The sequence below is a fragment of the Physeter macrocephalus genome, chromosome 12 (assembly GCF_002837175.3).
Source record: "Physeter macrocephalus isolate SW-GA chromosome 12, ASM283717v5, whole genome shotgun sequence".
Classification (NCBI taxonomy): domain Eukaryota; kingdom Metazoa; phylum Chordata; class Mammalia; order Artiodactyla; family Physeteridae; genus Physeter; species Physeter macrocephalus.
The window spans coordinates 56,633,830-56,661,597 of record NC_041225.1 but is presented as its reverse complement, the minus strand read 5'-3'; the positions used below and the strand labels follow the sequence as shown (position 1 = coordinate 56,661,597).

At 42.3% G+C, this 27,768-nt stretch overlaps 1 protein-coding gene across 13 annotated transcripts in view; it reads right to left on the bottom strand.

Annotated features, from left to right (window-relative positions):
• TMEM178A (transmembrane protein 178A) overlaps positions 1–27,768 on the bottom strand; it is a 262,811-nt gene that overhangs the window by 105,593 nt on the left and 129,450 nt on the right. The window lies entirely within an intron of this gene.

Sequence of the window (27,768 nt, the reverse complement as noted above, 5' to 3'; positions counted from 1 at the left end):
ATGATTCTGACCTAAGGAGCTGAAGTCAATGTGACATTAAAACAGCAAGCAGGCACACAGGTGCCCTCAATTAACAGGATTAGGACCTCAGGCCACAACTCTTCTGTGTCTCTTTGAACTGCCTGGTGTCCAAAGAGGGGACTCCACACTTATCTGGCCTGGACACAGAGATCCTGCAGTCGAGGTCACTGTGCAGGATCCCTGGCTCTGGAAACAGCCTTACTCTGAGCTTTCCAAAGCCCACAGGATAGAAGGTGGTAACTTTAGGGAGTGCCTCTTGCATTTCTTGACCATGAAACCAAATGCTCAGAATGGTGCTTCCAGCTGAAGCTAGAACCAAGTCAAGGAAGGGAATGACAAGTTGGGGTCAGATATGGAAACTAGGCAGAATCCAGATTTGCTCAAAATTGAGTTTAAGGGTGGAAAACTGAACCAAAAAAAAGCATGGTGCCATGGAAAGAGCAAGTACTTTGGAAGCAAACAGACTTGCATTCAAATCCCAGTTCTACTGCAAGATCTTCAGGAATTTCTTTGTTTTATGAGCCTCCATTTTCCTCATAGGTAAAAAGAGGCTAATAGTTTTTTCTTTGAGAAATTACATGAGAATTAAATTAGATAGACTATGGCAGGGCAGGGAGCTAGGCTCAGAATGGGCATTCTATAAATATAAATTATCCTGCTGTCTACTCCTTGGCCCAGTGACTGCAGATTAGAATCAACTGGAACATTTTAAACTCATTCCTATGCCTGAGTCTCCCCTACCCCAGAGGTTCTGATGTAATTGACAAGATGCGGTCATCCAAATTTTCAAATGTTTTTAAAATCTTTCCAGGAGATTCTAATATGTTCCTAAGAGTGAGAACCACTGTCCAAGTATATCAGAATGAGTATCACCCTTGGATTTGAGATTTTCTATTATGGTTTAGGCAAATATTTTCTTCTCTGAGGCTTAATTTCTTTATTATTTTAAGAAGGGGAATAATATTCTGATTTTATAGGATTGTTTTGAATATATCGTGAGATATTTAATAAAGCTCCTAAAAGAAGGAACTGACAATTAGCAGATGTTCAATGAATATTCATTTTTCTCTTTCTTTCTTGTTATTCGTCAGAGAACACACTTGGCCAAAATAGTAATAAAATAAATAAGGACAACAGACACGAGATAGTGCCAATCAGGCAGTTTTGAAGTTAAGATAATTACTGTCTACCTCAGGCAAAACTTTCTTACCTATCTTGTGGTGGAACATGAGGTTAAATCCTAGGATAGGGATGACAAATATGGTGCCCATTTACCCCAGTCCTCCCTGCCATGCTCACGGCAGACATAACTAATCAATTATAGTACTCTTTCCTATTGAGCCCTGATGAGGCCACAAAGTCCTTCACTATACAGCTCTCTCAGGGCTACGCGAACAATTAATCAGAGCTAGTACATGTCTTGAAACAAATCTGCCATCCTTATTTTAGGTCAGGGCTGCCTTAAGCCTACAAATGCGGCATATTTCAGAGATGATTAAGTGGGTTCCCTGGTCAGTAGGGAGTGTGTGGCCAGAGACAGAAGCAGACCCTGAGAGCACCCAGGTTTATGCAATCTGATAAGCAAACTAAGCTACTCGAAATGAAAGAGCCAACCCTACACGCTGCTTGGTGCACTCAAGGGGTCGCTACCTCCCACAACTTCCAGAAAGAGTTATCAGATTGTTTTCCAAAAGCCAGATTATTTCTTGGACTTAGGAAATGTGAAAGTAACTGTGGCAGGGTTTCCCCCCTAAGGTGATAGGCAAAGGCTCTGATGAGAAACCCCAAGGAAGCTCAAGTCAGTGGGTGAAAGCCTGACCTTGATGCCTACAGGCTTGTCACAGCTGAGACCTCGTGAATGCCAAGGCCGGAGGACTGGTGCGAATGGCTGGGACCCTTGCCTGCTGTGCCCGCCCAAGGACAGCCAACACTTCGGCAATGGAAGCTTCTGCTAATACTCCTTATGACTGATAGACGCCTTTGAAGGCCATCAGTGTGTTCACTTGTTACAGAGCAGCGTTAGCCCGTGCTGGGCAACATCGGGAAGGCTTTGAGCGGATTCCACAGCAAGCACAGGTTATCATTCTAACAGCCTGTTAAAAGTCTTCTGCTTGGGCCGCATAGCACAGGGAGATCAGCTCGGTGCTTTGTGACCACCTAGAGGGGTGGGATAGGGAGGGTGGGAGATGCAAGAGGGAGGGGATATGGGGATATAGGTATACACATAGCTGATTCACTTTGTTATACAGCAGAAACTAACACAACATTGTAAAGCAATTATACTCCAATAAAGATGTTATAATTAATTAATTAATTAACTAAATCCTTAAAAAAAAGTCTTCTGCTTGGGACTTTAAATAATATTGTAACTTGCTCCACTCCATGGTTCCCCTTCTCTTTTTTTAAAGACTCAGTGCTTTTCTTTGTAAAAATTTAGGAACAGGACTTCCCTGGTGACGCAGTGGTGAAGAATCCACCTGCCAATGCAGGGGACACAGGTTCAATCCCTGGTCCGGGAAGATCCCACATGCCACAGAGCAACTAAGCCCGGGCGCCGCAACTACTGAAGCCCGCGCGCTCCAGGGCCCACGAGCCGCGACTACTGAGCCCGCGTGTTGCAACTACTGAAGCCCACGTTCCTAGAGCAGACTATCCATCTGACCATTGATAGATACATGATAGAGCCCGTGCTCCACAACAAGAGAAGCCACTGCAATGAGAAGCCCGCGCACCGCAACAAAAAGTAACCCCCACTCGCTGCAACTAGAGAAAGCCCGCGTGCAGCAACGATGACCCAACGCAGCCAAAAAAAAAAAAAAAAAAAAAAATTTAGGAATTAAGAAATAGAACTACTGCAAATGGAGCAAAGGGTTTTGTTCACTTGGCTTTTTTCCCTTCAAAATGTGTTGCCTGCTCCCTCTACTTCCCTCCCCAGCATGGAGAACTCAGCACAGTGACTGAAATCACAGGATGGTGAGAGGGTTGAGGAAGCCGTGCAGAGGCATGGATGCAGGGCAGGAGGGCGTGAGACACAGGGTAAAGAGGTGGGATGTGGTGGTGGTGGGCAGAAGAGACAGCGGGCGTGGTTGGGAGATTGAGCCAATAAGTAAATATACTAGGATAATAGGAGCCAAAATTCTCATTGCCAGAGAAGGTATTAACAAACATTGAAACAGGAAGTCTAGAAAACCATGAGGGTTTGGATTGAAACCAGAGTATCAGTATGAACTTAGCTTTTATTATTATGTGTGTTGGTGTGTGTAAATATATACATACACACAGATAAATACAGAAATAGTTACAGATGTATTTGTGTGTATGTATATATACATCTATTAACACACATATATATCTCATATATATGTGTGTGTGTACGTGTGTGTGTGTGTGTGTGTGTGTGTGTGTGTGTGTGTATTTCCTATGTCTGTCCACGGAGTGAATGAGCCTAAAAGCTATGACACCCCAGTAGCAATTAAAACACTGAGTGCCCAAATCTTGGTCTCTGAATATACTATTTATTAAAGGAAACCAGAGATCCTTGGGAAAATGGCTGATTCCAGGCCTAGAACAGGGAAAGTACAAGTTGAACCTGAAACATCATCTTATGCCAGAAGATAAGGAAATGCTTAACAATGGGGACATGCAATAACATGGATGAATCACAAAAATGCAAAAACGTTATGCTGGGTGAAAGAATTGTTACACAAAAGGCATATTGTATTATTCTATCTACATGAAGTTCTAGAATGGATATCTATGATGGAAAAAAATCAGAGCAGTGATTGTCTGGTGGGGGAGTGGTGCGGAGGCAGGGAAGTACCCCAGGGCGGAGGTGTGAGGGAACTCGCAGGTACAGTAAAGTTCCCTCTGGACAGAAGTTTGAGTTATGCAGATGCACACATTAGTTAAAACTCATCAAACGGTTCACCTAAGATTTGTGCGTTTCCTGTGTGTAAATTTTACCTCACAGGGAAAGAAAATGAACTATAAATGAATATTAAACTATAGTTGTTGATATGTACACGGAAGCATTTAGGGAAAAATGTACTGATTGATGTCAGCAAATTACTTTGAAATGCGTCCCCAAAAATGAAGTGGATCAATGGATGCATAGAGAAATAAGTAGATTTGTAATAAAGCAAGTATAGTAAAATGTTAACTGTACAATCCGATGATAGATACATGTGTTCCCTGTAGATTTCTTTTATCTGTTCTGTATGTTTAAAAATTCCCATAATAAAGGGTTGGAAAATTTTTTAAACCTTGCCATGGACTAAAAGTAAGAGTGGAATGAGCTTACTAAGGTGAAACAGCATAAGGCGAAGAGCTGGACCAACTGAGAAGCCCAGACAAATTGCACTGGAGTATTTCTCCCAAGAGTGTGTCCTAAAAGAAATGAGATATAGGAACATCTATGGGTCAGTTCTTCCCATCATCCCTAATGTTGAGATCACTCAGAATGACAATCTGTCTGACCATTGACAGAATACTCTAAACCACCAAATCAACCTAATCATTTTTACTTTCTCTTCTTCTGAAAGTGTTACCAGTTAATCAAATTGCATGAAAACAGCGTGTTTGGATATAACTGAATGTCCTTTCATTCCTATTCTAGATCAGTAGTTATCTACTGGGACTGTGTCTCAGATTTTAATATATTATTTTTTGCTATTATATTATAATGGTAATGCATGATATACTATATATAATGTTCTGCTAGTTGCTTTTTGCCTGTTATATCCCTGAACAGCTTTCCATGTCAATACATATAAATTACATCACCTGTAAATGGAAACATGATAATTGTGAAGACAAAGTTAGTTAATATTTATAAATAACTTAGAGCAATGTCTGGCACATAGTAATTGTTTAACTAAGATTAGCTATTTTTATTTCATTGTAAAGATGTTTCATGATTTGAATAATTTATTGATGGGCAGGTTACTGTTAGTTTTCCCCAACTACAAATCATGTGGAATTAAACAATCTTATACATATGTCTTGATACATATAAATATTACTAGGATAAATTCCTAGAAGTGGAAGTTCTGGGTCACAGAGAATGTACCCTGTACCAATTATACATCTATTGTCTCTCAGCCAAACCCCATCCTCCCACACTTTTTTTTTCCCACCCTGGGGTAGGAATCTGTAAATTCCCTTTCCCAGACTGCCTTACAAGCTGGCTTCTTTTGGGTTTCCAGGAAGATATTGCTAAATCAGCCTCCAAAATGGTTGCATCAGTTTGAATTCCCACCAACAGTGTATCAAAGGGTCTCTTTCCCTACTTAAGGAATTTTTAAACAAGAAAAAAATATAGCTAAAGGGCCCCAATCTAGACCTCCTAAGTAAGAATCTTCAAGGGTAGGGCCCAGGCATCTGTGTTTTCTCAGAGCATCACAAGTGATTCCAGTGCACAGCCAGACAGGAAGCATTGTTCTAGATCTTTGATTCTCAAAGTGTGTCCCTAGACCAGCAGTGTGGGCACCACCTGGGAGTTTCTTAGAAATACAGAATCTCAGGAGCTGCATCTTAACAAGATCCCCAGCGGATTCAAATGCACATTAAGGCTTGAGAAACACTCTCTATAAAGGATGCTATCAGATGAGCAGCAACAGCTCCAGTTCTTGTGGGGCCTGTAAACCTTACACAATTTGGGGGCCCTTTTTACCGAAAGAAATACAAAACCTATAAACCTTTTACACAATTTGGGGGCCCTTTTTACCGAAAGAAATACAAAATCACAGACAAGAACTGAGCACAGATTGAACATTTGTTTACAATGAAGTAAGAAATCATAATAAAATACTAATTTCTAAAACTGAAAAATTCCACAAACATCACAAAATCCAGGGGGAAAAAATGACAAAACATGTTTCCTAATGAGCTGCCTAAAATACATGTATAATAGTTTCCTAAATCTGTAGTCATCTCTCTATATGAGAAGCCACTTTTTTCTGCAATCTTTCTATAAGGCGATGAGAAAGATAATTCAGCCTAGTAGAAATTTGTTTTTTCATTATTGATCATTTAGACAAGTTTTTTCCAACTTCCAACTCATTACAGTGTCATGTAACATTTTTAGAGTTTTGTCAAATTTGGGCTAAGCTCTATCCAGTTTCCTTCACCTATGAGCTAAAAGAGTCATGGTATTTCAGGCTTCTTGAGCAGTGGCTAATTTTAAATACCCTTTGACACACTGACCAACCCATTAACTTTTCTGTAGTCCATGTCCTCATGCGGACCATTATTTTCCTCCTCCTGTTCTTTATCCTGGAATGTCCCAAATTACATAAATTTTCTCTCTCTTCTGTTATTGTTTTATCTATATTTTCCTTGCTGTTGTGGTCCTGTTTCTTGTCTTTATGACTCTGGCCATCAGTTTTTAGCTTCTGCTGTGATAAGAGAGTTTTCAACATTTTGAAGTCTCTGCTACTCTCCTTTCTTTTAGTTTAGATCGTCAGTTTCCAATAGGATACATCCTTCCTTTCCTCTTTGAGTTTTAGTGTATCAACCATTCTGAAAATAGATACAAAATTAATCCGAAATTAAGGCATGCCCAAGAGCAAGTCAAATACATTTCTAAATTGTGTCTACAATATATTAAGCTGTGTAATAGTATAATCAAACTACTCTTATTCTCCATCTATCACCTTACTGAGGAATATAGGAGTTCTGTCACTAGAACCCTTGTTTCTTGAGGACTTTTTAATGCATTGTGTCAATACTGCATGCTGTTCCATCTAAAGCCAGCACAATTCATCTTGACAAGATGTGTCAGATATGCTAAGACTTATTTTGAGATGCATAAAACCTACAAAATCACAGACTTACTGCTGAAAGGCTTTTGCTCCTACAAACACAGACATTCTGGAAAATTCTATTTCAAGCACATATAATAAAAAAATAGAGAAAAGAGTGTGTTTATAATTGTATATGCTGCACTATTAAGTATATTCCTGATGGAAGAACATTTCCATTTTGTTTAGGCATCATTGAGAACCGAAACCTCCATTTATAACTTTATGTGTCAGACAATTGGAAGAATTTTCAACAGACTAGCTTCTGGCTCTGTACATTTCACACTTGTCTCTCTCCCAATCCCCACCTGCTTCCAGTGCCAAAAGTTGTAGGATAAGTTCATTCCATGGCACCATGTGTGCCTTGCACCTTCATGCCACACTGGTGAGGGAGCATGCATTGATACAATGCATTAAAAAGTCCTGAAGAAACAAGGCTTCTAGTGGCAGAACTCCTATATTCATCAGTAAGGTGACAGACGTAGTAGAAGAGTAATTTGATTATATTCTTACGCAGCTCAAAATGTTATAGACACAATTTAGAAATGTATTTGACTTGCTCTTGTGCATGCTGGATGGCATGAAATATTCTTGGAAGCCATACCTATATTAGAATGACTAGTAACAAGGTAACTCTACACAAAAGTAACTCTAGACTACATAGAAATGTATCATTAATATCCTCAATACAATTTCCCTTTATCTGAATACCAAAAATGCCCACAGCCATTTCAAGGCCACCCCACACCTGGGGAATTATAATGAAGGGAGAGAGGGCGTAAAAAGAGACAGCTGTCGTAACCAATTTCAGTTAAAATATTTTACTTTTGGAACTTTACAAAAATATATGACCATGTAAAAGATCTTGATGGGGTCCTTCCCAGGGCTTCTAAAAAGAGCTGTGCAAGCAAAGATCCCTGAAGCTTAAGCTTCATTAAGTTCACAATCTGTCCCTACAGAGCAGCATGTAGGATCAAAATGATAAAGCAGAGAACTATCTTCAGAGATCCCTAGTAGAACCCTCTTGATATAAAAATGGAGAAGCTGAGGCCCTCAGAGGTTGTGTGACTTCCCCAGGATCACCCACTAGGTTAGTAACAGAGCTGGGACCGGACTCTTGACTCTTAAGTCCAGGGCTCTTTCTTTAGTGTGCTTCTAGCTTTGTGGGTTTTCCCATTAAGACCTTTAAGGTTTGAGAGCTAAATGTATGCCCAATGTGTACTGAAGGAAACAAAGTATTAGAAGAGGTATCCCTCCAGATTTCATTTAGGCAAAGTGCCAAAAAAAATACCCTTTACTCCTGTGACCAGTTTCACAGCCTCTCACAAAGTACTTGCCAACAGAGATTTTTTGCTGATCCACTGAATCTTACATGGCAAAGAAAATAACCCTTTCTATAAGTCACAACACACGTGTTGATGAGATGTGGTTTGATACCAAAACAGGCATTCTCTACCCCAAAGAAGGAAGGATTACCTAATGCTAATACTAATGCTGATGTTATCCTATTACAAGGGTCTCATGCTGTGGCTCTATTCTGATTTGTGCCTTGAGATAAAGATTTAATATCCCTCATTTAAATTATAGTATCTATTGGGTCTTTATGGGCTGCCCCATGTTCCTATACTAACATTTCAATGCAGTCATTTCCACCCCAAAGATTTATTTCATCTGACAATTCAAACACATCCCACAATTAACTCAAATATCAGCTCTCTGTGTCATATTCTATTGTCCTCATGCATGCAACACTCATTTATTGGATGCCCCTGCTGTGCTGGGCACTGTAATAGGGGAAATAGGAACAGCATGTGACATTGAAGAGGACTACAAAGATGAGAGACACAAGATGTTTGCCCTCGTGGAGCTCCCAGACAAGAGGGAGAAACAGATACCTGGCCCGCTTGTTGCAATGCAATAGGGTTGCATAGAATCTGAGAGCACAGAGGAAGGGAACTGTCACTCAACCGGGGAGAGGGGAATTCAAGAAGACTTTGGAGAGCTGACCTTTGAGTTAATTCTCAAAATAAAATGTTCACCAGAGAGAGAAGAGGAAGGGCATTAGAAGTGGAAGGGCCAAACTGTGCAAAGGTTTGGAGATGTGTTGGAGAATATTTAGGGGACAAGTAAACCTTTATTTAGGCTACAACCTAGAAGCCTGGGGGCAGGGAGGGTGATAGCAGGAAAAAAAACTGAAATGCAAAGAGTGTCATACCTGCCTGGTAAGTCTTTGTGGACCATGCTCAGGAGTTCAGACTTACTTCTGCAGGAAAGGGTAAGCTTTTAGGCAGCGTGGTGACATAATCAGACCTGGGTTTAGGAAAGCCAAGTACAGGAGGCACGGACTTAAAATGCTGTGTGTGGCAAGGGTCCAGGCAAGAAATAAAGAACCTGTACTAGGAAAATCCCAATGACTAGGATGACGGCATCCACTGGATATCAAGAGATATCTTCCGAAAATCATCTCATTGTAAAGGTCTATAACTAGAATTGTCAGGGCTGGATAAGCGGACTAGAGCCCTCCCCATTGTCTTTCATATAGTAAGCAGTCATTTACAACATAAAGTTCCCAGATCATTTCTCTAAGTAAATGAGAAGTGTCCCAGGATGACCTGTATCTGACCATTCTCACCTGTTCTAGCCTGATGACATCACATGCTATTCACTTTTTTTTCTTCTTTTTCTTTTTTTTCATTTGGGGCTGGATCTAGATAGGCCAATAACTCTGATCCGTAGAGACAACAACCACGGATGAGGCTTGGGACCTGAGTCTCAAAGCTCCTCCCTTCTAGGTCAGACAGGAAAACACAGAAATGCACTGGCCCAGTGGGAATGAAAGTATCAGTTTATTACTAGGCCAGCAAGCACCCAATAATCCCCCAAATGCAGAGTTCACTGGTGAAAGCAAAACTGGAGAAAAAAAGATTAAACTTTAAGATAAACGGGGCCTTTGCTCCCCTCCCAAATCTATACCTTGGAGCCAGAATGCTCCGGCATATCTATGATAAATGGGCCCTCAGAACGGACTGCAAGTCCACTGAGTCATTGGGATGGATGTGGTCTGTGGTAGGCAGCAGAACAAAGGGAGAGTTACCTACCTCTTCCCCATGAGCACCCCTGCTCGGGGGCTCTTTCAAGAGAGCCTTGTGTCTAGGCAGGTGTAAGCCAAAGGAAGTCAAAGGCCTTGCCTTAAACACAGTTATCCTCGTCATTCAAATGCAGCCAAGGAATTTTGCAGATTCTGACCAATCAGAGTAATCAGAAGGTCCCAATAAAAGGATGGAGAGAGACAGAAACACCCTCCCCAGGTAGTGAGAGGGGCAGATATGTTTGGTGGAAGGCAGAAGTTGCCAAACAGAATACAGAATGCCCAGTAAATTTGGATTTCAGCTAAACAACGGATAATCTCATAGTATAGGTATGTCCCAAATATGGCATGGGACACGCACTAAAAAAATTTCTTCATTGTTTATCTGAAATCCAAATGAACTGGGCATCCCATACTTTATTTGAGAAATCTGACACTGCTAGTAGAAGAATCTTCCTCCATGGCCTAGATGTTCATATCCCCACATCTAAATTAGAATCTCAGGGTTCCAGAAATGGCGAACTTTAAAATCACCCAGTCCATCAGCTTAAATGTATCCATGATGGGAGTGAGGAGACCCAGAAAACTGCAATAGCTTGGCCCAAAGTCACACTTCTAATTAATGGCAGACCAGGGCATAAAATACATCTGCAGGTCCTGCTGCAATGCTCTTTCCCCTCTGCCACCCTAAGCCCCTTTGTCCCTTGGCTCACTAGTTCCTGAATTACATGAAAATTCCCTAAGGGCAAAGAGAATTATTTTTTAATACCTTCTCCCAATGCCTAACGCAATCCTTTATGAGCCCTGGCAGCAAAATCGATACTGTGGAGTGGCATGCCATGGGGCCAAATTACCTGGATGACGGCCACCTCTCTCCACTCCACTCACACCTTCTGTGTCCTCTGCTGCTGAACCCATTTGGGGGGCGTTGCTAGGAGGCTGGCACAGCCTCCAGCCAGGTGTGAAAATTGTCCCAGCCCTCCTGAGCGGCCGTGGCGTATGACTTTCTGAATAACACACAGCCTTTGGGAGGGATCCTCTCTACGGAGGTAATGGGTTCAAGGAAAACACAGCTGAGACCTGTGAGCTTCTGTGAAAGGCAGTCGTATTTTAATCAGAATTTTCAGCTTCCTCCACAGCAAACCTTTGACCAGAGCTGCCAGCAAAGAGCCGGCTGGACTTGTAGGATTTCCTTCTCTCCTTTCCCTTGCCTCCCTCTTGTGGACAAGCAGGCAAGAAGTTAGCACAAGGAACGTGAGGAGGTAGGAGCCTTTAACATGCTCAGACTGATAGAGCAATGGCTCTGCTAAGTAAGGCACTTGTCTGCCAGCCCTTGACAAATGTATGAAGTGGGGTGATCTTGACTGCCCTCTGGCACTTCTCACAGCTCACACCACTGTGTCTTCTCCTTGTTCCCAGGACCCTCATCATCTTTCCTCAGCCCCAGCCTCTCCTCATCTCCCTCTCTCTGTTCCTGACCTCCTTCTTCTATAACTCATCCAAGACCTAGGCTTCTTGGCGTCCTAGTGCCCCCGGCAAGCAATTCCTTACTCCGCCAGGGGACAAACTGCATCATTTCAATCAGAAGAAGCGGCACAGTCTTAAGCAGGATACTGAGATGCTTAATGACAACGATAATAACATTTATTTAGTGCTTAATGAGCGTAAGCTCCCTTTGCGAAACACATGACACACATTATCTCATTTATACGCATACTTCTCACAGCAAACCAATGAGGCAGATACGGTGCTTATGTCCATTTTACAGAAGAGGAAATCAAGGTTTGGAAACATTACATAATACACTCGAACTTTTACTCTAAGTGGCAGAACTGGGATTCAGACTGAGAAAATCTGACTCTAGACTCTAGAAAGCCCTGCAGTAATGGAAATGTTCTGTGTTGTCCAATATAGTAGCCACCAGCCACAAGTAGCTACTGAGCATTTGGAATGTGACTACTGCAACTAAATTTTAAATTTTATTTCATTTTAATTTAAATAGCCACAGATGACTAGTGGCTGCTCTAATGACTAACACAGCTTGGAGTATAAGCCCTGTGTTATTCTCGTTACTTGCTTTCCCCTTCCCCACACACAGATGCACAAGCACACCCTGAGTGGGTTAGGGAGATATTTTGTTTACATCATTCCCCTGGCCCTTACTCCACATAGATTTAAAGTAGACCCTGACGAGAAAATTGATAGCTGATTTATGTGCTCTTTGATGTAATAAGGCAAGGGAAAGTGAATCTGTGACATAAGAGATACGAGCTCTTATCCTCACTCCGCCAGTGACAAGTCACGTAATTTCTCTGGGCCTCAGTTTCTGCCTCTGGACAAGGACAGACTATACTCCCTGATCTCAAAGACCATGTCCAGCTTTAGTGTTCTGCAGTTGGAAAGTGCCTCCACAGAACCCCTCTCTGGCTCTCAAGGTGGCACATTGAAAACAAGACCCCCAGGTGAGGAGTCTGGCACCAACAGTGATTACCTGGAGGAAGAGTCAGCAAGCACGCTTGATTGTGCACATCCAACACCCCATAATATATGGGGTTCTTTTTTTAGAACCCTAATCAGAGATTCCATTTGCATAATTAACATCTTTAGGCTTAATTGCAAATGACACATCTGTTCACCATCACCCCCTCCTTGGCAAACTGTGTGTTATAAACACAGCTTCTTCAGCTCTGTAAACACTTGGTGCCTGTCCTTTTCTTGTTGCTTTAGTCACTTTCCACCTTGGAGCAGTAATAACCCCAAGTGACCTGTCCCCGTGTGGTCCCATGGCTTCTGCCTGCAGCGCTCAAACCAGATTAGGACCTGCTTGCGACAGCTACCCATTTTGACTGGCCACAGTGCATGAGTTCTTAATCTTGGCTTCCTAAAGATGCTCCCTAAAGGCTTCAAAAGATGCACGAAATGTTTTGAAGTTCTGGGTGAATACACTTGTGTATGTATGTTCTGGGAAGAGGGTTCATTGCTTCCATTTGAGTTTCGATGGGTCTTCATGAACCAAAAAACTGTTAAGAACCACATGCTCCACGATTTCATTCATATGAAAATCCAGAAGAGATAAATCTACAGAGATAGAAAGTAGATGAGTGGTTCCTTAAGGCAAGATGGAAGGGGGGTATGGATAGAAGGATGAGGGAGTAATCGCTAAAGCCTACCAAGTTTCTTCTTGAGGTGATGAAAATGTTCTAAAACTGACTGTGGTGGTTGCACATATCTGTGAATAAATACCACTGAATTGTACACTTTAAATGGATGAATTGTATAGGTGGATTATATCTCAATAAAACTATTTTTTAAAATGGCTAAGAACCCCTGCTTAGAGAAAAGAGCTGTAGACTGTGGGTGACCACAGACAGTGAGGCTGAGCCCTCTCTGCTCCCAGAAAGCCGTGGGTGGTACCAAGCACAGTTCTTTACTGGAAGTAAGGCCACATTTATGTGGGTCTCCCGTGGGGTGTGAATTAAAGGCATCAAGAAGGCTCTCTAGACCCATGCTCCTCAAACTTCAACAAGCATGTGAGGCACTTGATCTCGTTAAAATGCAGATTCTGATTCATGTTCTTGGGTGGGCCCAAGATTCTCCTGGTGGTCCAGTGAATACACTACAAATAACAAGGCACTAGACCAAAACTGCGATAGCACCCTTTTGCCTCCCTGGAATCTTCATGTCATCTAGCTACTTATGACGATACTTAATTTCCTGAGATATATGGCCCTGGGTACACTTTCTTCCTGACTATGGCTTTCTCCCCAACTAACTTATCTGCTCTCTTGCTCTAGTGAACTAAGCTGACCAGCTTGGAAACCTCCAGGGCCCCCTTTATCCTCCTCCCTTAAGTCTAAGCCAGATACAGACCCAATCAGCTCATTAGTTTTATTTCCCCTCAGTCCCACACTGGCCCAGTTTAGCTCTTCAGAATGAGGTGGCCTCCTGCAAAAGGCACACCTAGCTCAAATAGAACTTTGACAGAATAAGTTAGTCCATCTGTGTGTCCTAAATGTAAATTTTCTTTTGCTCATCTCACTAAAGATTTCCCTTCCCCAGTACTGGATAAGGAAAGATGTGACCCTAATGCTTATTTTGAACCAAGGGGATTTTCATCTAAAGGGAGAAGGCTGTGGGTGTTCTCCATGAAAAAGTTGCCTCTAGAAAGAATAAGGACCCTTTCACTAGCCTTATTCAATTAGAACAATACCACAGATGCTATAGCAGGGATTAAATGGTGTAGTAGGTTGAAAAATATGATTGCAATATTTGGCAACAACTCCCATCAAAGTGTGGTGTCTGCTTCTGTGCCTTGAATCTGGGCTGGTCCCATAATTTGTTTTCACCAATCGAATATTGGCAGAAGTGTCACTGTATGAGCTCCAGAGCCCAGCCCTCAAGAGGCCTAGCAGCTTCCTCACTCTTGAAACACTGCCCTGAGAACGCCATGTAAAGAACCCAGTCTAGCCAACTAGGATGAGAGGCTGAGAGAGGAGAACGAGGCACCCCAGCCGACAGCCAGGACCATTTGAAGGGCAGACCAGTGAATGAGGCCATCTTGGATCCCCTCCCCGACCCCCAGTTTAACAGAGACACTGAAGTGAGTCCAGGTGAAAACAACAGAGGAACTACGCAACCACCACACCAAACTGTGAGAAATAACACACCACTGTCATTCTAAGTCACTAATTTTTGAGGTCGTTTGTCATACAAAGCAGATAAATAAAATAGATGGGATGATGAACTAGATAACATCTAAAGGTTCTTCAAACACGATTCCGTGTTTTAAGAAATGTTGGGGGGGGGGAGTTGATTAAGCCCCGATCAAGCTTTTTTCTTCTACTTACAGCTCTCTTCTCCATTCACAACCAGTTGGCTTTCACATGTGCTTGTTGCTGACCTGCCATGTGAGGAAAACAGTGAATGCCCCCAAAGGGCCTCTTCACATCTTTAGTGACACTATTGCAACAGGATGTCTTGCTTGAACTGCTGCGGGATTTAGATATGTCCTAAGGGACTAGAGTTAGGTCACATCTCCCCCCTGCCAGGAAGCGCAGTGCCTGGGGGCTTTGGGATTTAGATTGAACAGACTTGGGAGAGTGCTGATATGGGGTGCCTAGGGGAAGAGAAGGGACAGCAGAACGGCAATGGTGGGGATGGAGTAATAGTCCCCCTTCCCCCGACTTCAAGCTCACTGCACAGGGCTAATTTTGAATCTCTAAGAAAAGAGGCATTATGGTAGAAGCTGAAGGAAGATCTTAAGAAAATCTAGGTACCCAGGCTGCTTTAGAGTCCCAGAGACAAAGCTGGAGACACGTCTCTCTTCCTTTACTCACCCTATCCCAACTCTGCCACGCGTGCAAAGCAGCTTGGGCTTTCTAAGAAGGGAAGACGATGGATGTGCTTAGTGGGGTCCCATTCTCACTAAGGGCTCAGTCATCCAACCCAGGGAAAGGGCCCCTGACAATGGAGCCAAAGCACATGAGCAAACTCGTTTCTGAGCCCAAGTGATGTAGTGTACAAACACCCCAGGGACCCCCTTGAAATAACTAGAGGAGCCTCTGAGGGGGGGAAGGTGTTGGAGGTCCAGCGTGGGCAGATAGAGAGCTCTGTGGAGCATCGATGTGAATGTGTTCAAACATGTACACACAGGCTGGTTACACAATGAAATAAAGACCTTTTTCAGTTTCTGTTCTGATGGTCAGAGGTCTCCTTGACCCTGAATCAGATGTTCCAATATTATCCAGGTGCTTTGTACATTCTTCCATTTTCAAGAGCTGTTTTTCTACAGGTGTTTTAGGTTATGTGAAAAACAAAGCTAATTGCCCAACCTGGGTATATATTTTAACTAAGTTTGAAGATAAAGCTATGGAATGAAGGTTTGGTGTTCAAAGGGATAACTTAGGTCCTCTCCTCCAGCTACTTATGGTAGAATAATAAAGAGATGTATTATTATAGAGACTAATAATATAGAGTCTAGGTATCTTACCTCAAGGAGGATACAGATTGTATTATACTCTGATTTCAAGAAGGGAAATACAACCATAAATATCATGGATCAGGTTACAGGAAATAAACACAACTTGCCTGATTCATAACATTTTGTTATGTCTTGTTGCTATTGGTTTACTACAGCTTATTCCTCTATTAGTCTAACCACTAGGGGAATGGTTTATGAACTATTTTTAAGTGCACAGTTTAACAATTTGGTAATTAAATGTAAAAATTTAAGAAACCTCGTAACCCAGCAATTCCACTCTTAGGTATAGACAGACCCTGAAGAGAAAACCTCATACATGGACCTTAGGAGACTTCAACAAGAAGATGTATTGCAGCATTTTTTGTTGTAGGGAAAACATGTTTTGGAGTTATTCATACAAAGCAATACAATGCAGCAATTAAAATCACTGAACTAGATCAACTGGTATTAACATGGGTAAATTGCGACATAATGTCACTTGTAAAGAGTGGTTAAAGGTGGACCTAGAAATAATCATACTAAGTGAAGTCAGTCAGAAAGAGAAAGACAAATACCATATGATATCACTTATATGTGGAATCTAAAATATGACACAAATGAACTTATCTATGAGACAGAAACAAACTCACAGATACAGAAAACAGACTTGTTGTTGCCAAGGAAGAGAGAAGTGGGGGAGGGAAGGATCGGGAGTTCCGGGATTAGCAGATGCAAACTATTATATATAGAATGGATAACAACAAGGTCCTACTGTACAGCACAGAGAACTCTATTCAATATCCTGTGATAAACCATAATGGAAAAGAATATAAAAAAGAATGTGAATACACATATATATATAAAACTGAATCACTTTGCTGTACAGCCGAAATTAACACAGCATTGTAAATCAACTATACTTCAATAAAATAAATTTTTAAAAAGGTTAAATTGAGTTATAAACACATTTTTTAAAGTTGTTAAAAGATACGTTCAGAATATATCCCAAGGGTTAATATTAAAAGTCCACCTTCAAGGCTTCCCTGGTGGCGCAGTGGTTGAGAGTCGGCCTGCCAATGCAGGGGACACGGGTTCGTGCCCCGGTCCAGGAAGATCCCACATGCCGCGGAGCGGCTGGGCCCGTGAGCCATGGCCGCTGAGCCTGCGCGTCCGGAGCCTGTGCTCCGCAACGGGAGAGGCCACAACAGTGAGAGGCCCGCGTACCGGAAAAAAAAACAAAAAAGTCCACCTTCAAAGAGGACTACATATTCTGTCTGCATATATATCTATATAGTAAAAGTAATTTTAATGAACAAGAAAGATAAAGTCTAATGCTGTAATAGCACTTCTCTCTGGAAAGAAAGAGAAAGGAATAAAACAGTGGGATGGAAGCATAGAGATGTAGCTATATTGTAACAATTTGTTTCTAAGGAAGGAAGGAAGGAAGGGAAGACGGGAAGGGAATAATAATAACAATAATATGGCAAAATAGCAACTCTTCAATCTGGGTAGTTGATACATGAGTGTCAATTATGTTTTTTCACAGTTTCCTTATGTATTTAAACTATTTTTTTTTTTAATTTAAAAATGGACAGCTCACCAGCAAAAGGACTTCACCCCCTCTGATGTAGTGCTTACTCACTTATTGGGTTTATTAATGACCAAGGCACAAATAGGCACATCCATGGATTAAATACGTATACCCATCTCTTCTCATCCCCACCCAAGCTATTTTTCCTCACTGTTGTACACATGCATCACCTTTGGTTTCTGCAGAGGATACTAGCCCCAGGAGACAGGATAAGAAGGAAAAGGGGGCAAAACATCAAACCAAACCCTTGTAAGACAGAAAGAAACACTTGCTCGGTTAGAGCCCACTCTGGAACGCTCTGCGTTTCTGTCACCTCAGGCACTCTGAGTCATCCTGAGCACCTCCTCCAGATACAAGTCACTGGGCCAGCCAACAGGAGTAACAATTACTGCTGCCTTAAAAGATTGGTTGATTTCTCCAGCGTCTATTTGCCTGAAGTTCTGGCTCTCTGACAAATCAAGTCAGATCAATTTGTACCCTAAAGAGTAAGTGGGAGGATGTGATTATTTTCTGGTTCAATAGAAAAACATTTCATTTCAAAAGGCTGCTGCATAGCATTTCTTCTGGGATTCACTAGGAAGGGGTCAGGTCTATAGAGGGTAAATGATGGGTTCTCAGGAGGACAGCTCGGTTTTGTTTCCCACCTAAGCTTTGGGAACAGAGGCAGTATGTGGGATTGAGCAGAAAGCATGCTCCACTGAGAGGAAGGCTCTGTATATCCCATTGTCTTAGTTCAGGCTGCTGTTAACAAAATACTATAGACTGGATGGCTTATCAACAACAGGAACTTATTTCCTGCAGTCCTAGAGGCTGGAGGTCTGAGGCCAGGGCCCTGGTAAGGGTCCTCTTCTAGGTTGCAAGTAGCTGACATCTCTTTCTATCCTCACATGGCAGAAAAGAGAGCTAGCTAGCTCTCTGGCCTCTTCTTATAAGGGTACTAATCTCATTCATGAGGGCTCTGCCATCATGACCTAATTACCTCCCAAAGGCCCCACGTTCAACTACCATCACATTGGGATTAGGGTTTCAACATATGAATTTTGGAAGGACACAAACATTCAGTCTGTTGTGCCCGTGTTTAAGGGATATTTTCTTTGTCTCATCAGGCGCAGTGAGTCTTCTAAGAGTTAGAAAACATGCTAAAGATTCTGGAGGATTGAAATATAATTCTACAGGCAGCCACGTCAAGATCTAGAAAATTACCCCTGAAATGGAGCAACAACAACGACCACAGCAAAAACCCAGAAAGTTCTGAAGAACAAGAGGAAAACAGAGGTGGGAAAACTTTAGAAGCAGTTTGGTCCTTGACATTCAGATGCCCTTTACTTGCCTGCTAACAGATCTGTTGGTTGAGACACAGCACTGGGGGTTGCTTCTGGGTTCCCGTGACTGAGGGCTTTCCCTGTGGGCTCTACCTTCTCAGATGTTACACGACACTTGAACTCAATGTTCAGGGTTAGACTCGACCCTCACTCCTGCACATTTTCCATTCCCTCACCCCACAGACATTACAGTTGACACACAGGAGTTGGAATGATGTAGGGGAAACACTGCAGCTTTGGAGGCAGGCTGCGTGGGTTCAGTTCTCCGCTCCGTGGTTTATTAGTCGTAAGACCTTGACAAACAACTTATGTTTCAGTTTCCTCATCTGTATCACAACAGTAACAGTGCCTTCCTCAAAGGGTTGTTGTTAAAGGACATGGTGGGTATGAAGCTCCTAGCACAGTACCTGGTGTGGATCAAGCACTCCACAGATGTTCACTATGATTACTGTTGTTGTCTACTGCTTTGGCTCTGTGATGCTCTTTGGTTTCCTATGAAGGACTTAGAGATTTTAAATCCAGATTTTTGTGGGAATATGTTTGTTACATGAGCATCATATATTTCCACTTTAGTGGGGCTCTAACCTTAGAGGTACCATCAGGGCTGCCTCTGAGTCATTCCGGTCTATCATGGAATTGTCATCCTTCCTTACAGTGATCTCCATGGCAATCAGATAATTACTCTTGCTCCCCATCTCTACAACACTCTACGGGAGATAAGTTTATTCAGGAGCACCATTGTGTAGCAATGGACACGAAGACTGAAGCCAAGAGTTCTGGTTCTTTCTGTGGCGATAACCAGTGGTCTGTGAGCAATTTGTTGACCATCTCTGCCTTTCGGTTTCCTCATCGGTAGACCGAGGGTCATTTTTCATGCTCTATTTACTTCATCAGGTTATGAAAAACTGAAAAAATGAATGTGAATGTATGTTGACTTGTAAAGGGTAAGGAGGAAAAGCAAGAGACCACGGCTGGCTGGTTATCTTTATTCCGACATCTGCAAGTCCTTGAATGCATGAACCCAACCGTCCAACATGGTAACATAGAAGGCAAGAAGCACATCTACATGATACTGCTTTCACGAGCCTCATACTGTAACAACAAGGGGCTTCATAAATATTGTTGGTAATGGTGGATCCCCAAGTAAAGTTTAAAACTTTTCAATATAAACGATAATTTCTATCTGTAAACTGTTCGTTGCTGCCACACATTACATAAACTTGGCAAATTAAAAGCCTTCCTTCCTTAAATTAGAAACTGATCATGCACAGTTTCTGGTTAGTTCACATATCGCATTTATGTCTGATTTTAAAGTCTAATTTTCATAAAGGATTGCTAAGGGAGAAATAAATTTTTCGCTTGTTTTCTTTTTATTTTCAAAACACAATTGTCATGTAAAGGATTAACCAACTTTGTGTTTTCTGGCTATATTTTGAAAGTCTCTCGAACTGTCGCCAAGCCCATTAAAACTTTGTTTGTAACGGGAAATGGCTGCCACTTATGAACATTTTCTTTGTGTTTCTGTTAAGACTGGGCTAACACCTACTGTTACCATTATCTGCCGCACAGTCACAACAGAAATGATGCTTACAAAGTAAATTGTAAACAGTTTATTTGCGACAAGCATTTCCCGCTGCTAAAGACTTATGAACACCCTGCTTCCTATCCTTGAGCAATTTGGAGGTGATTAATCACCACTCCTGCTTAGAGTATGCAAATATAGGCAACTAGGGGAAATGCATTTATTGATATTAATGGGATTTATTTCAGATTTTTTTAAAGTGTTCTGTCTCCCTAGTTGTGGTGAGACTAGAACTCTCAGACCCTATTGTTCCAGGGAAATTACTTTGTCCTTATCTTCATGCCTTTGTTCATACTGTTTCCTCAGGCTGGTTGCCTCCACTCCTCCATTATTTCTATATCTGTCAAAATCCTTTCATATGCCACCTATCCTGTGATACCTCCTTCCCCCCACGCAACCCCAGTCCAACGCCCCCTACCCTAAGCTCTCATAGCCATGTGCTTGTATCTCTGCATGATATTTACTCTGTTCAGCTTTTTAAATTCTTCATCTCATATAGGATTTTATGTTTCTTGAAGAACTGTGACCTATGTACTTCAGATTTTTATCTCTCTCTCTCAATACACATGCATATACAGCACCTACATGATGCTTTGAACATAGTAAACACACAATAAATAATAATTGACAGATCATACCAGCTGTAATGTACTCATTCAATAAGCAGCTACTAAGTACTTCCTACGTAATAAGTACTTCCTGGCTTGTGCTAAACTCTGAAATTGGAAGGGGATAACAAGGATAAGTAAGACATGGTCTAATGAAGGAGACGGCCATGCCAATAAAAATGACAACACATTGTGATAAATTCCCTGATAAAAATATGCAAAATAATATGGATGCACAAGAGTGGGAGAGACCAACTCCACCAGGGGGAGTCCAGACAGGTTTCACAGAAAAGGCAAGCTTTGAACTTCAACTGAAAGGATGAGAGGAATTCACCAGGTGACAGGGGTGTGGTGGGTGTGAAAGGCATTAGAAGAAAAGGGAATCACTTGTGAAAAAGTCATGGAGGTGTGAAAAGAAAGATGGTGGGGCAAGGGGGTGGGGTCATGTGATTGGAGCCTTGGGCACGTAGAGGTGAATGTGGGGCGACAGACTAGAGAGATGGAGCCAGGCTGTGAAACACGCCAGACTAAGGCGCTTCTCCTTGACCCAGCAGGCAGGAGACCTGTGTCAGGTTGTGCAGCAGGAGAGAAAGTGGATCAGACCTGGGTTTTAGGATGATCATGCTGATGGCCGGCTGCTCAAATGACCATCCCTTTTGGCCCTTGTTTCCGTTTCCTGCCCCTGGCACTGGTGTTTCACTGTGCTCTGGGGAATTTAGAGCAAATGAGGGTGCGTTCCCAGGAACTGTTAATTCCCTTTAACGCTTCAGTCCAAAGCAGTCACCTTCTCAGAATATAACTTTACTTTTGCATACTTTCACGTAGGCAACCACAATAAAATTAAAAGTTGCTAATTAGTGTTGGTCTTAAAGACTAACAACATTTAATTTCTTCCCCCTTCCCCATGAAATGGCATTGCCTTCATAAGGAGTCAGAGAAGAAGGGAATGGGGCAAGTGAAATATATGAATAAAGCAATCCCAGTAGTTAAATTAAGTGAAATTCTGCCAGCTGCTGTGAATGTGACCCCACAGCCTTATTGTGTTTATATTTCAAATCATCCTTTCCAAAGAAAGAGAAGAAACGTGCCTAGTAAGAGTCTTCCTACGCTGCCCCCCTCTGCCCCGTACACACGCCCGCACACACACTGTTAGGCAAACTAGATCTAAATGGAATTACTTCTCAGACCAACACCAGTGAGGGGCAATGAGAGTGGTTGGCAGTGACCCTCTGAGCCCTGCTAACAGCACCTGAAGTGCTTCAGGATCCTGCAGGGACTGGAAACATCCTAAAGCTTCCAAAAACACAGGAAAGAAGCAGTGGGGGATGAAGGATGCTCTAATTCTCAACTGGTTCCATCACTTTGGCTAGTCTTAAAGAGCAGGGAGGGGCCTCACTATGAGCTGAGAACCCTAATTTCCTAAATACCATGCTCTGTTTTTCAGGACCATAACTTTAGCAGCCCAGAATGCAAAGATCTCATTCCCAATAGCCAGTTTCCTTCTTCCAGCCCTTTGAGGGAAAACAATAAGCCTGTTCATTTTAACTGTTGACTTATCTCTAGCCAGTGAGAGCAACAGTTCAAGTTTGGACTTGAAGGTCAGACCTCCCAGGTTCTGATCTTTAATCCACAACTTCCTGTGTTATTTGGGGCAAATTACTTACCCTCTCTAGGCCTTGAGTCTCTCATCTGTAAATGGAAGTAAAGAAGGCACCCACCCCAAGAGTTACTGTGGGGACAAAGTAATATAATGGATGTTGTCTGACACCAAATAAGGACCTTATAAATGTTAGCATCATCAGCAAGTGTCAACCAAAACTTATTACCTACTACTTCTTACCTAGTAATACTAATTAGTGGGAATTGGTTTATCAAGTTGCTTTCGAAATAGAACTGTAGAATCTGGGTTGTTTAAAAAAAAAGTCAAAGAACACAAAATTCAACTCTTCAGAGAAGGAAACTGAAGTTCAGTGATCTGTCCTTGAGCCCCTGACTCTTTAGTGGTCCATCTGGGACCAGAGCCCAGGCTCCCCCATTCTAGGCAAGTGCCCTTTCCACCATGTCATGCTTTGCTCTGCGAGAAACAAACTACAACCACAGAAGGTCACTGAGTACCTGAGAAGCTGGTAGTCATTATACACTCAGCTTCTTGATAGTGCTGAGCTTAGGGCTAGGGTGACCAGTTATCTGAGTTTTCTCAAAACTGAGGTGGGGGACTTCCCAGTTGGTCCAGTGGTTAAGACTCCACGCTTCCAATGAAGGGGGCATAGGTTTGATCCCTGGTCAGGGAACTAAGCTCCTACATGCCGCACGGCATGGCCAATAATCCCACTACTGGGCATATACCCAGAGAAAACCATAATTCAAAAAAACACATGCACCCCAATGTTCATAGCAGCACTATTTACAATAGCCAGGACATGGAAGCAGCCTAAATGTCCATTGACAGAGGAATGGATAAAGAAGATGTGGTACATATATACAATGGAATATTACTCAGCCATAAAAAGGAATGAAACTGGGTCATTTGCAGAGACGTGGATGGACCTAGAGAGTGTTATACAGAGTGAAGTAAATCAGAAAGAGAAAAGCAAATATCGGATAATAACGCATATATGTGGAACCTAGAAAAATGGTATAGATGATCTTATTTGCAAGGCAGAAATAGAGACACAGACGTAGAGAACAAATGTATGGATACCAAGGGGGAAAGGGGTGGGGAGGGAGGAACTGGGAGACTGGGATTGACACATATACATTATTGATACTATATATAAAATAGACAACTGATGGGAACATACTGTATAGCACAGGGAACTCACCTAGTGCACTGTGGTGTCCTAAATGGGAGGGAAGTCTGTATGGGAGGGGATATCTGTATGTGTATGGCTGATTCACTTTGTTGTGCAGTGGAGTCTAACACAACATTGTAAAGCAACCATACTCCAGTAAAAATTAAATAAATAAATAAAACTTAAAAAAACCCCAAAACAAAAGCAACAACAAAAATGAAGGGGGTTCCTGGGACATAGTACTATCAGTTCTAAAGCCAGGACAGTGGCAGGCAAATTGGCAGTTGGTCACCATACTTAAGGCAGACTCTTGGTAAGTATTTATGGAACAGGTGAATGAACGTTTCCTAAGGACCAGTTAAGTTCACTGTATGAAGGTGCTGGCTTATGCTGGGTCAGGGAGACATGCCAGAAAAACAGAAAGTGGAGAGGTGGTTTGGGCCCTTGTGTCAGCAATGAGAAGTCTGGCCAGAAAACTGTATCTTCTTGGTTAAAAGGAAAGCCTCTCAAAATGGATCCTTTGTGAGAAAAGAAAAACTGAAAAGATGAACCATGATGGGCTTTGTCTAAAAGAAAAAAGCACAAGGTTAGCCAATAAAACACAGCCACAGCCAGGGGGCCTGGCTGGCTCTGGTTCATTTTTTCTTGAGGCCCCCTCCTAGCTGAGGACTGGGAACTAGGCTAGGGCTCTCCCTGAATATGGAGAGGGACACCTGCACTGCTGCAGGGCAGGGACATGCCACGTAGGCACCCCCAACGGCTGCACGGCACAAGAGACGCTAGTAGAAAAGAAAGCTTCAAACCTGGAGAACTAACACTGTCTGAGAGATAGAAACGGAAGGACAGTAGAAAAAACACAGCCAGCCAGCCGGTTTCAGAATAATTAAAGGATTCTTATACTGTGAGTCACAGGCAGCCTAGCGAGACAGTCAGGAAGTACAAAGCAATATTTCAGGGCCCAAGAATTTGCTGTGCATAAACAGCCATCACTGTCCCTCCAAAACAAAATGGTATTTCCCTAAAATCTAGTGCTGCATTAAACTGGTAAAACAAGTGCCTTCCCACCACAATTTACGTAAAACTGTATATTAGCAAACATGTGGTTTTGGTTCAGTCGGTGAAAAAAAACACTGAAACATGTAGAAGATATTTATTCCCTTTTTATTAATAACAGTTTACTGCACAAACCCCACCTGATGGTGAGAGGTAATAATCATGCCCACTGGTAATTTCTAATTCCTTTTTGGAAAGTTTCCACTTCCACCCAACACTCTTCAGGTGATCCTGGGCAAATCACAGCCCCCCTCCATACCTGAGCCTTGTCCTGGACATGGTGAATGAAAGAGCTCGTTCCTGTTCTTCCATTCTATTCTGTGGTGATGGAATAATGGAAATATTTTGCCTATATTTTCAACACAGCATTGAGTCTCTGACCAGTCTTAGACTGCTCTTAGAACTTATTGTCTGTAACGCACACAGGGAAAGATGAATGGGACAGCTGTCTTGAGCTCCTAGAAGCTGGGTTTAGGAGTCCAGCAGACAGACTTGCCAAAATTAACCAGACCAACCCTCCAAACACCAGACATGTATAAAGGGGCAGAGAGGTTGCCATCCTCCTGGTCCTCATCCAGTAGCCTTACCTGTTTCTGTTGGCAATTCATGCACAAGTTATTTTTGCAGCTGGACAAAGATTACTGAACCAGAAAGAATAAGGTTCATATGTCCCCGTGATGAAATTTGGCAGGAAGTCTGGGATTTCCTTCCCCAGCAGGGCTGTGGATCTGGATACCTTTGGCATAAAATCAACTAGCCAGGAATACACCTGTTATTCATTCCCACCCCCAACAATAGGGCACTTTTTCTGATCTGCCACTACTGCTTCTCCTGCTGCTTAACTAACTACGCTAAGCAGGGCAAAGTATAGGCAAAATTTAACAGTACATGGAGTCTGCCTGAGAGATTCTCTCCATTTCTCTTTGAACATGATTTTGGCTATGCCAGTTTACCTCCTCTGGCTGCTTCAAGGTCAACAGGACACCACGACCTGGGCACCCCAGCTAGAACTGCCACGTCCATGGTATTATGCTCTAGCCCTTTCTAGAACCAGGAATTACCTCTCTGTCCTATTTTCAGGGTCTTTATGGCCACCAAGCTAATGAATTTTAGTTAATTTAGATGCTAGTAAAGGATTCCGGTATATTTGCACTTTAAGTCCTTCACTTTTGTAAAACAAAGAAGCTACATAATAGTAGAACAAATGTCTCATCCAAAATGCTCTTCTAAAAGTAGCAGAACTGGGATTCAAAGCAGTCTGACTCAATAGAGACACAGATGTAGAGAACAAACGTATGGACACCAAGGGGGGAAAGTGGCGGGGAGGGGGGTGGTGGTGCGATGAACTGGGAGATTGGGATTGACGTATATACACTAATATGTATAAAATAGATAACTAATAAGAACGCAGCTGTATAAAAAATAAATTAAATGAAATGAAACAAAGTGGTCCAAGTATAGTTCTCCCACCATTGTAAATAGAGACAGAGCCACACTCAAAGATATTTTTCTTAAGCTGTGTTAGCTCGTTTTGATCTGATGTCCTCAGTCTTTCTCTAATAATGCCTTATTTTGAGGGATACAATTGAGCAAGAAAGATTTGGTAACTCTTTGAAACTTTCTCCAGTAGAATGCTGATCTCTGACAGAGATCCATGATGTAAAATAGTACACGACTTCAATTGCCTTTATCCTGAGGGTCAGTCACTATACTGTGAAAACTCTGAACAAGAATCATCTTCCACATCTGCTTGTTCATACTTCTCTAGATCACATCCAAAGATACAAACAAGCCTAAGGACTTCTGAGGACATTTCCTGTCAATTGAGCAGAACATTTCCCAGACGGTCAAATGAAGTTGAGAGATAGCAGGAAAATTTGAATAAATAATCATAGATAAATAATTCCTGACTCCCGGAGCCATGATGCTAGAACAGGATCATACTGCTTTCTCCCCAGCTCCTCAAGGCATTCTCTTAGCCCACAGAGTCCCAACAGCTAGATACCAGGCTGTTAATGTTGAAAATGCTGCCCTTTGTTAGTTGGGAAGAAGTTCTAGAAATTTAGCAAGTGCAGTTGCGTGAAAGAGAAAGCAGAGTCCGTCTTAAGAGAGTTTGGGGAAATTTTATCAGTAAGCGTATTGCTTGGAGCAAGTTGTTTTAGTTTTCTTTTCCCCTCTATGTACAAAGTCCTAGTGAATTACTTCTTAAAAAGAGGACTAGGAGAATGCAGTAAGTGATAGGGAAACCATTCTGTAACTGTTTCTTTTGTCTTCGTCTATCTCCATTTCAGACTTTCTTCACTTCTCTTTCATTAACAATAGTTAATTTGGTAGTTATTTTATAAACCTAAAAAAGTCTTCAAATATTTCTTATAAGATCTCCTTCAATGATTATGCAAAATATGAAAATGCTGCATAAACTGTTCAAAAGTCAGGGCAAGGAGAGAATCCAGTTGGTATCAGGATTCATTATAAACTAAAATGCAAGAGACCAAGAGCTTAGGATAAAAATGGGGGGTGGGGGGGTGGAGAGTGTCAGTGGGGTGCTGTGGTCATGTCCAAGCAAAAGGTATAGGAGTCAAAAGGTCAAGTGTAAGAGGAAGGAGTGAGTAGGTCCCAAGGGTCAGGGCAGATAAGGTCAGGAGCCAAGAGGTCAAGTCCATCCAAGGAATGGCCCTAGAAAGTAGAGATCCTTCCAAGTGGGCCAAACTGGGTCAAAGGTTCCATTCCACTTTGTTTACAAATCCTGCCTATGTAGAAACCAGCCTGGGGGCGAATCCAATGAGCAGACGGATATTTCTGATAAAGAAGAAAAGGGAACAAGAATTGATGAACCCCAGAAGCATGCCACACATTGGACAGACCTGCTTGGTTTTCACCACACTTTTTTTTTTTGCGGTACGCGGGCCTCTCGCCGTTGTGGCCTCTCCCGTTGCGGAGCACAGGCTCCGG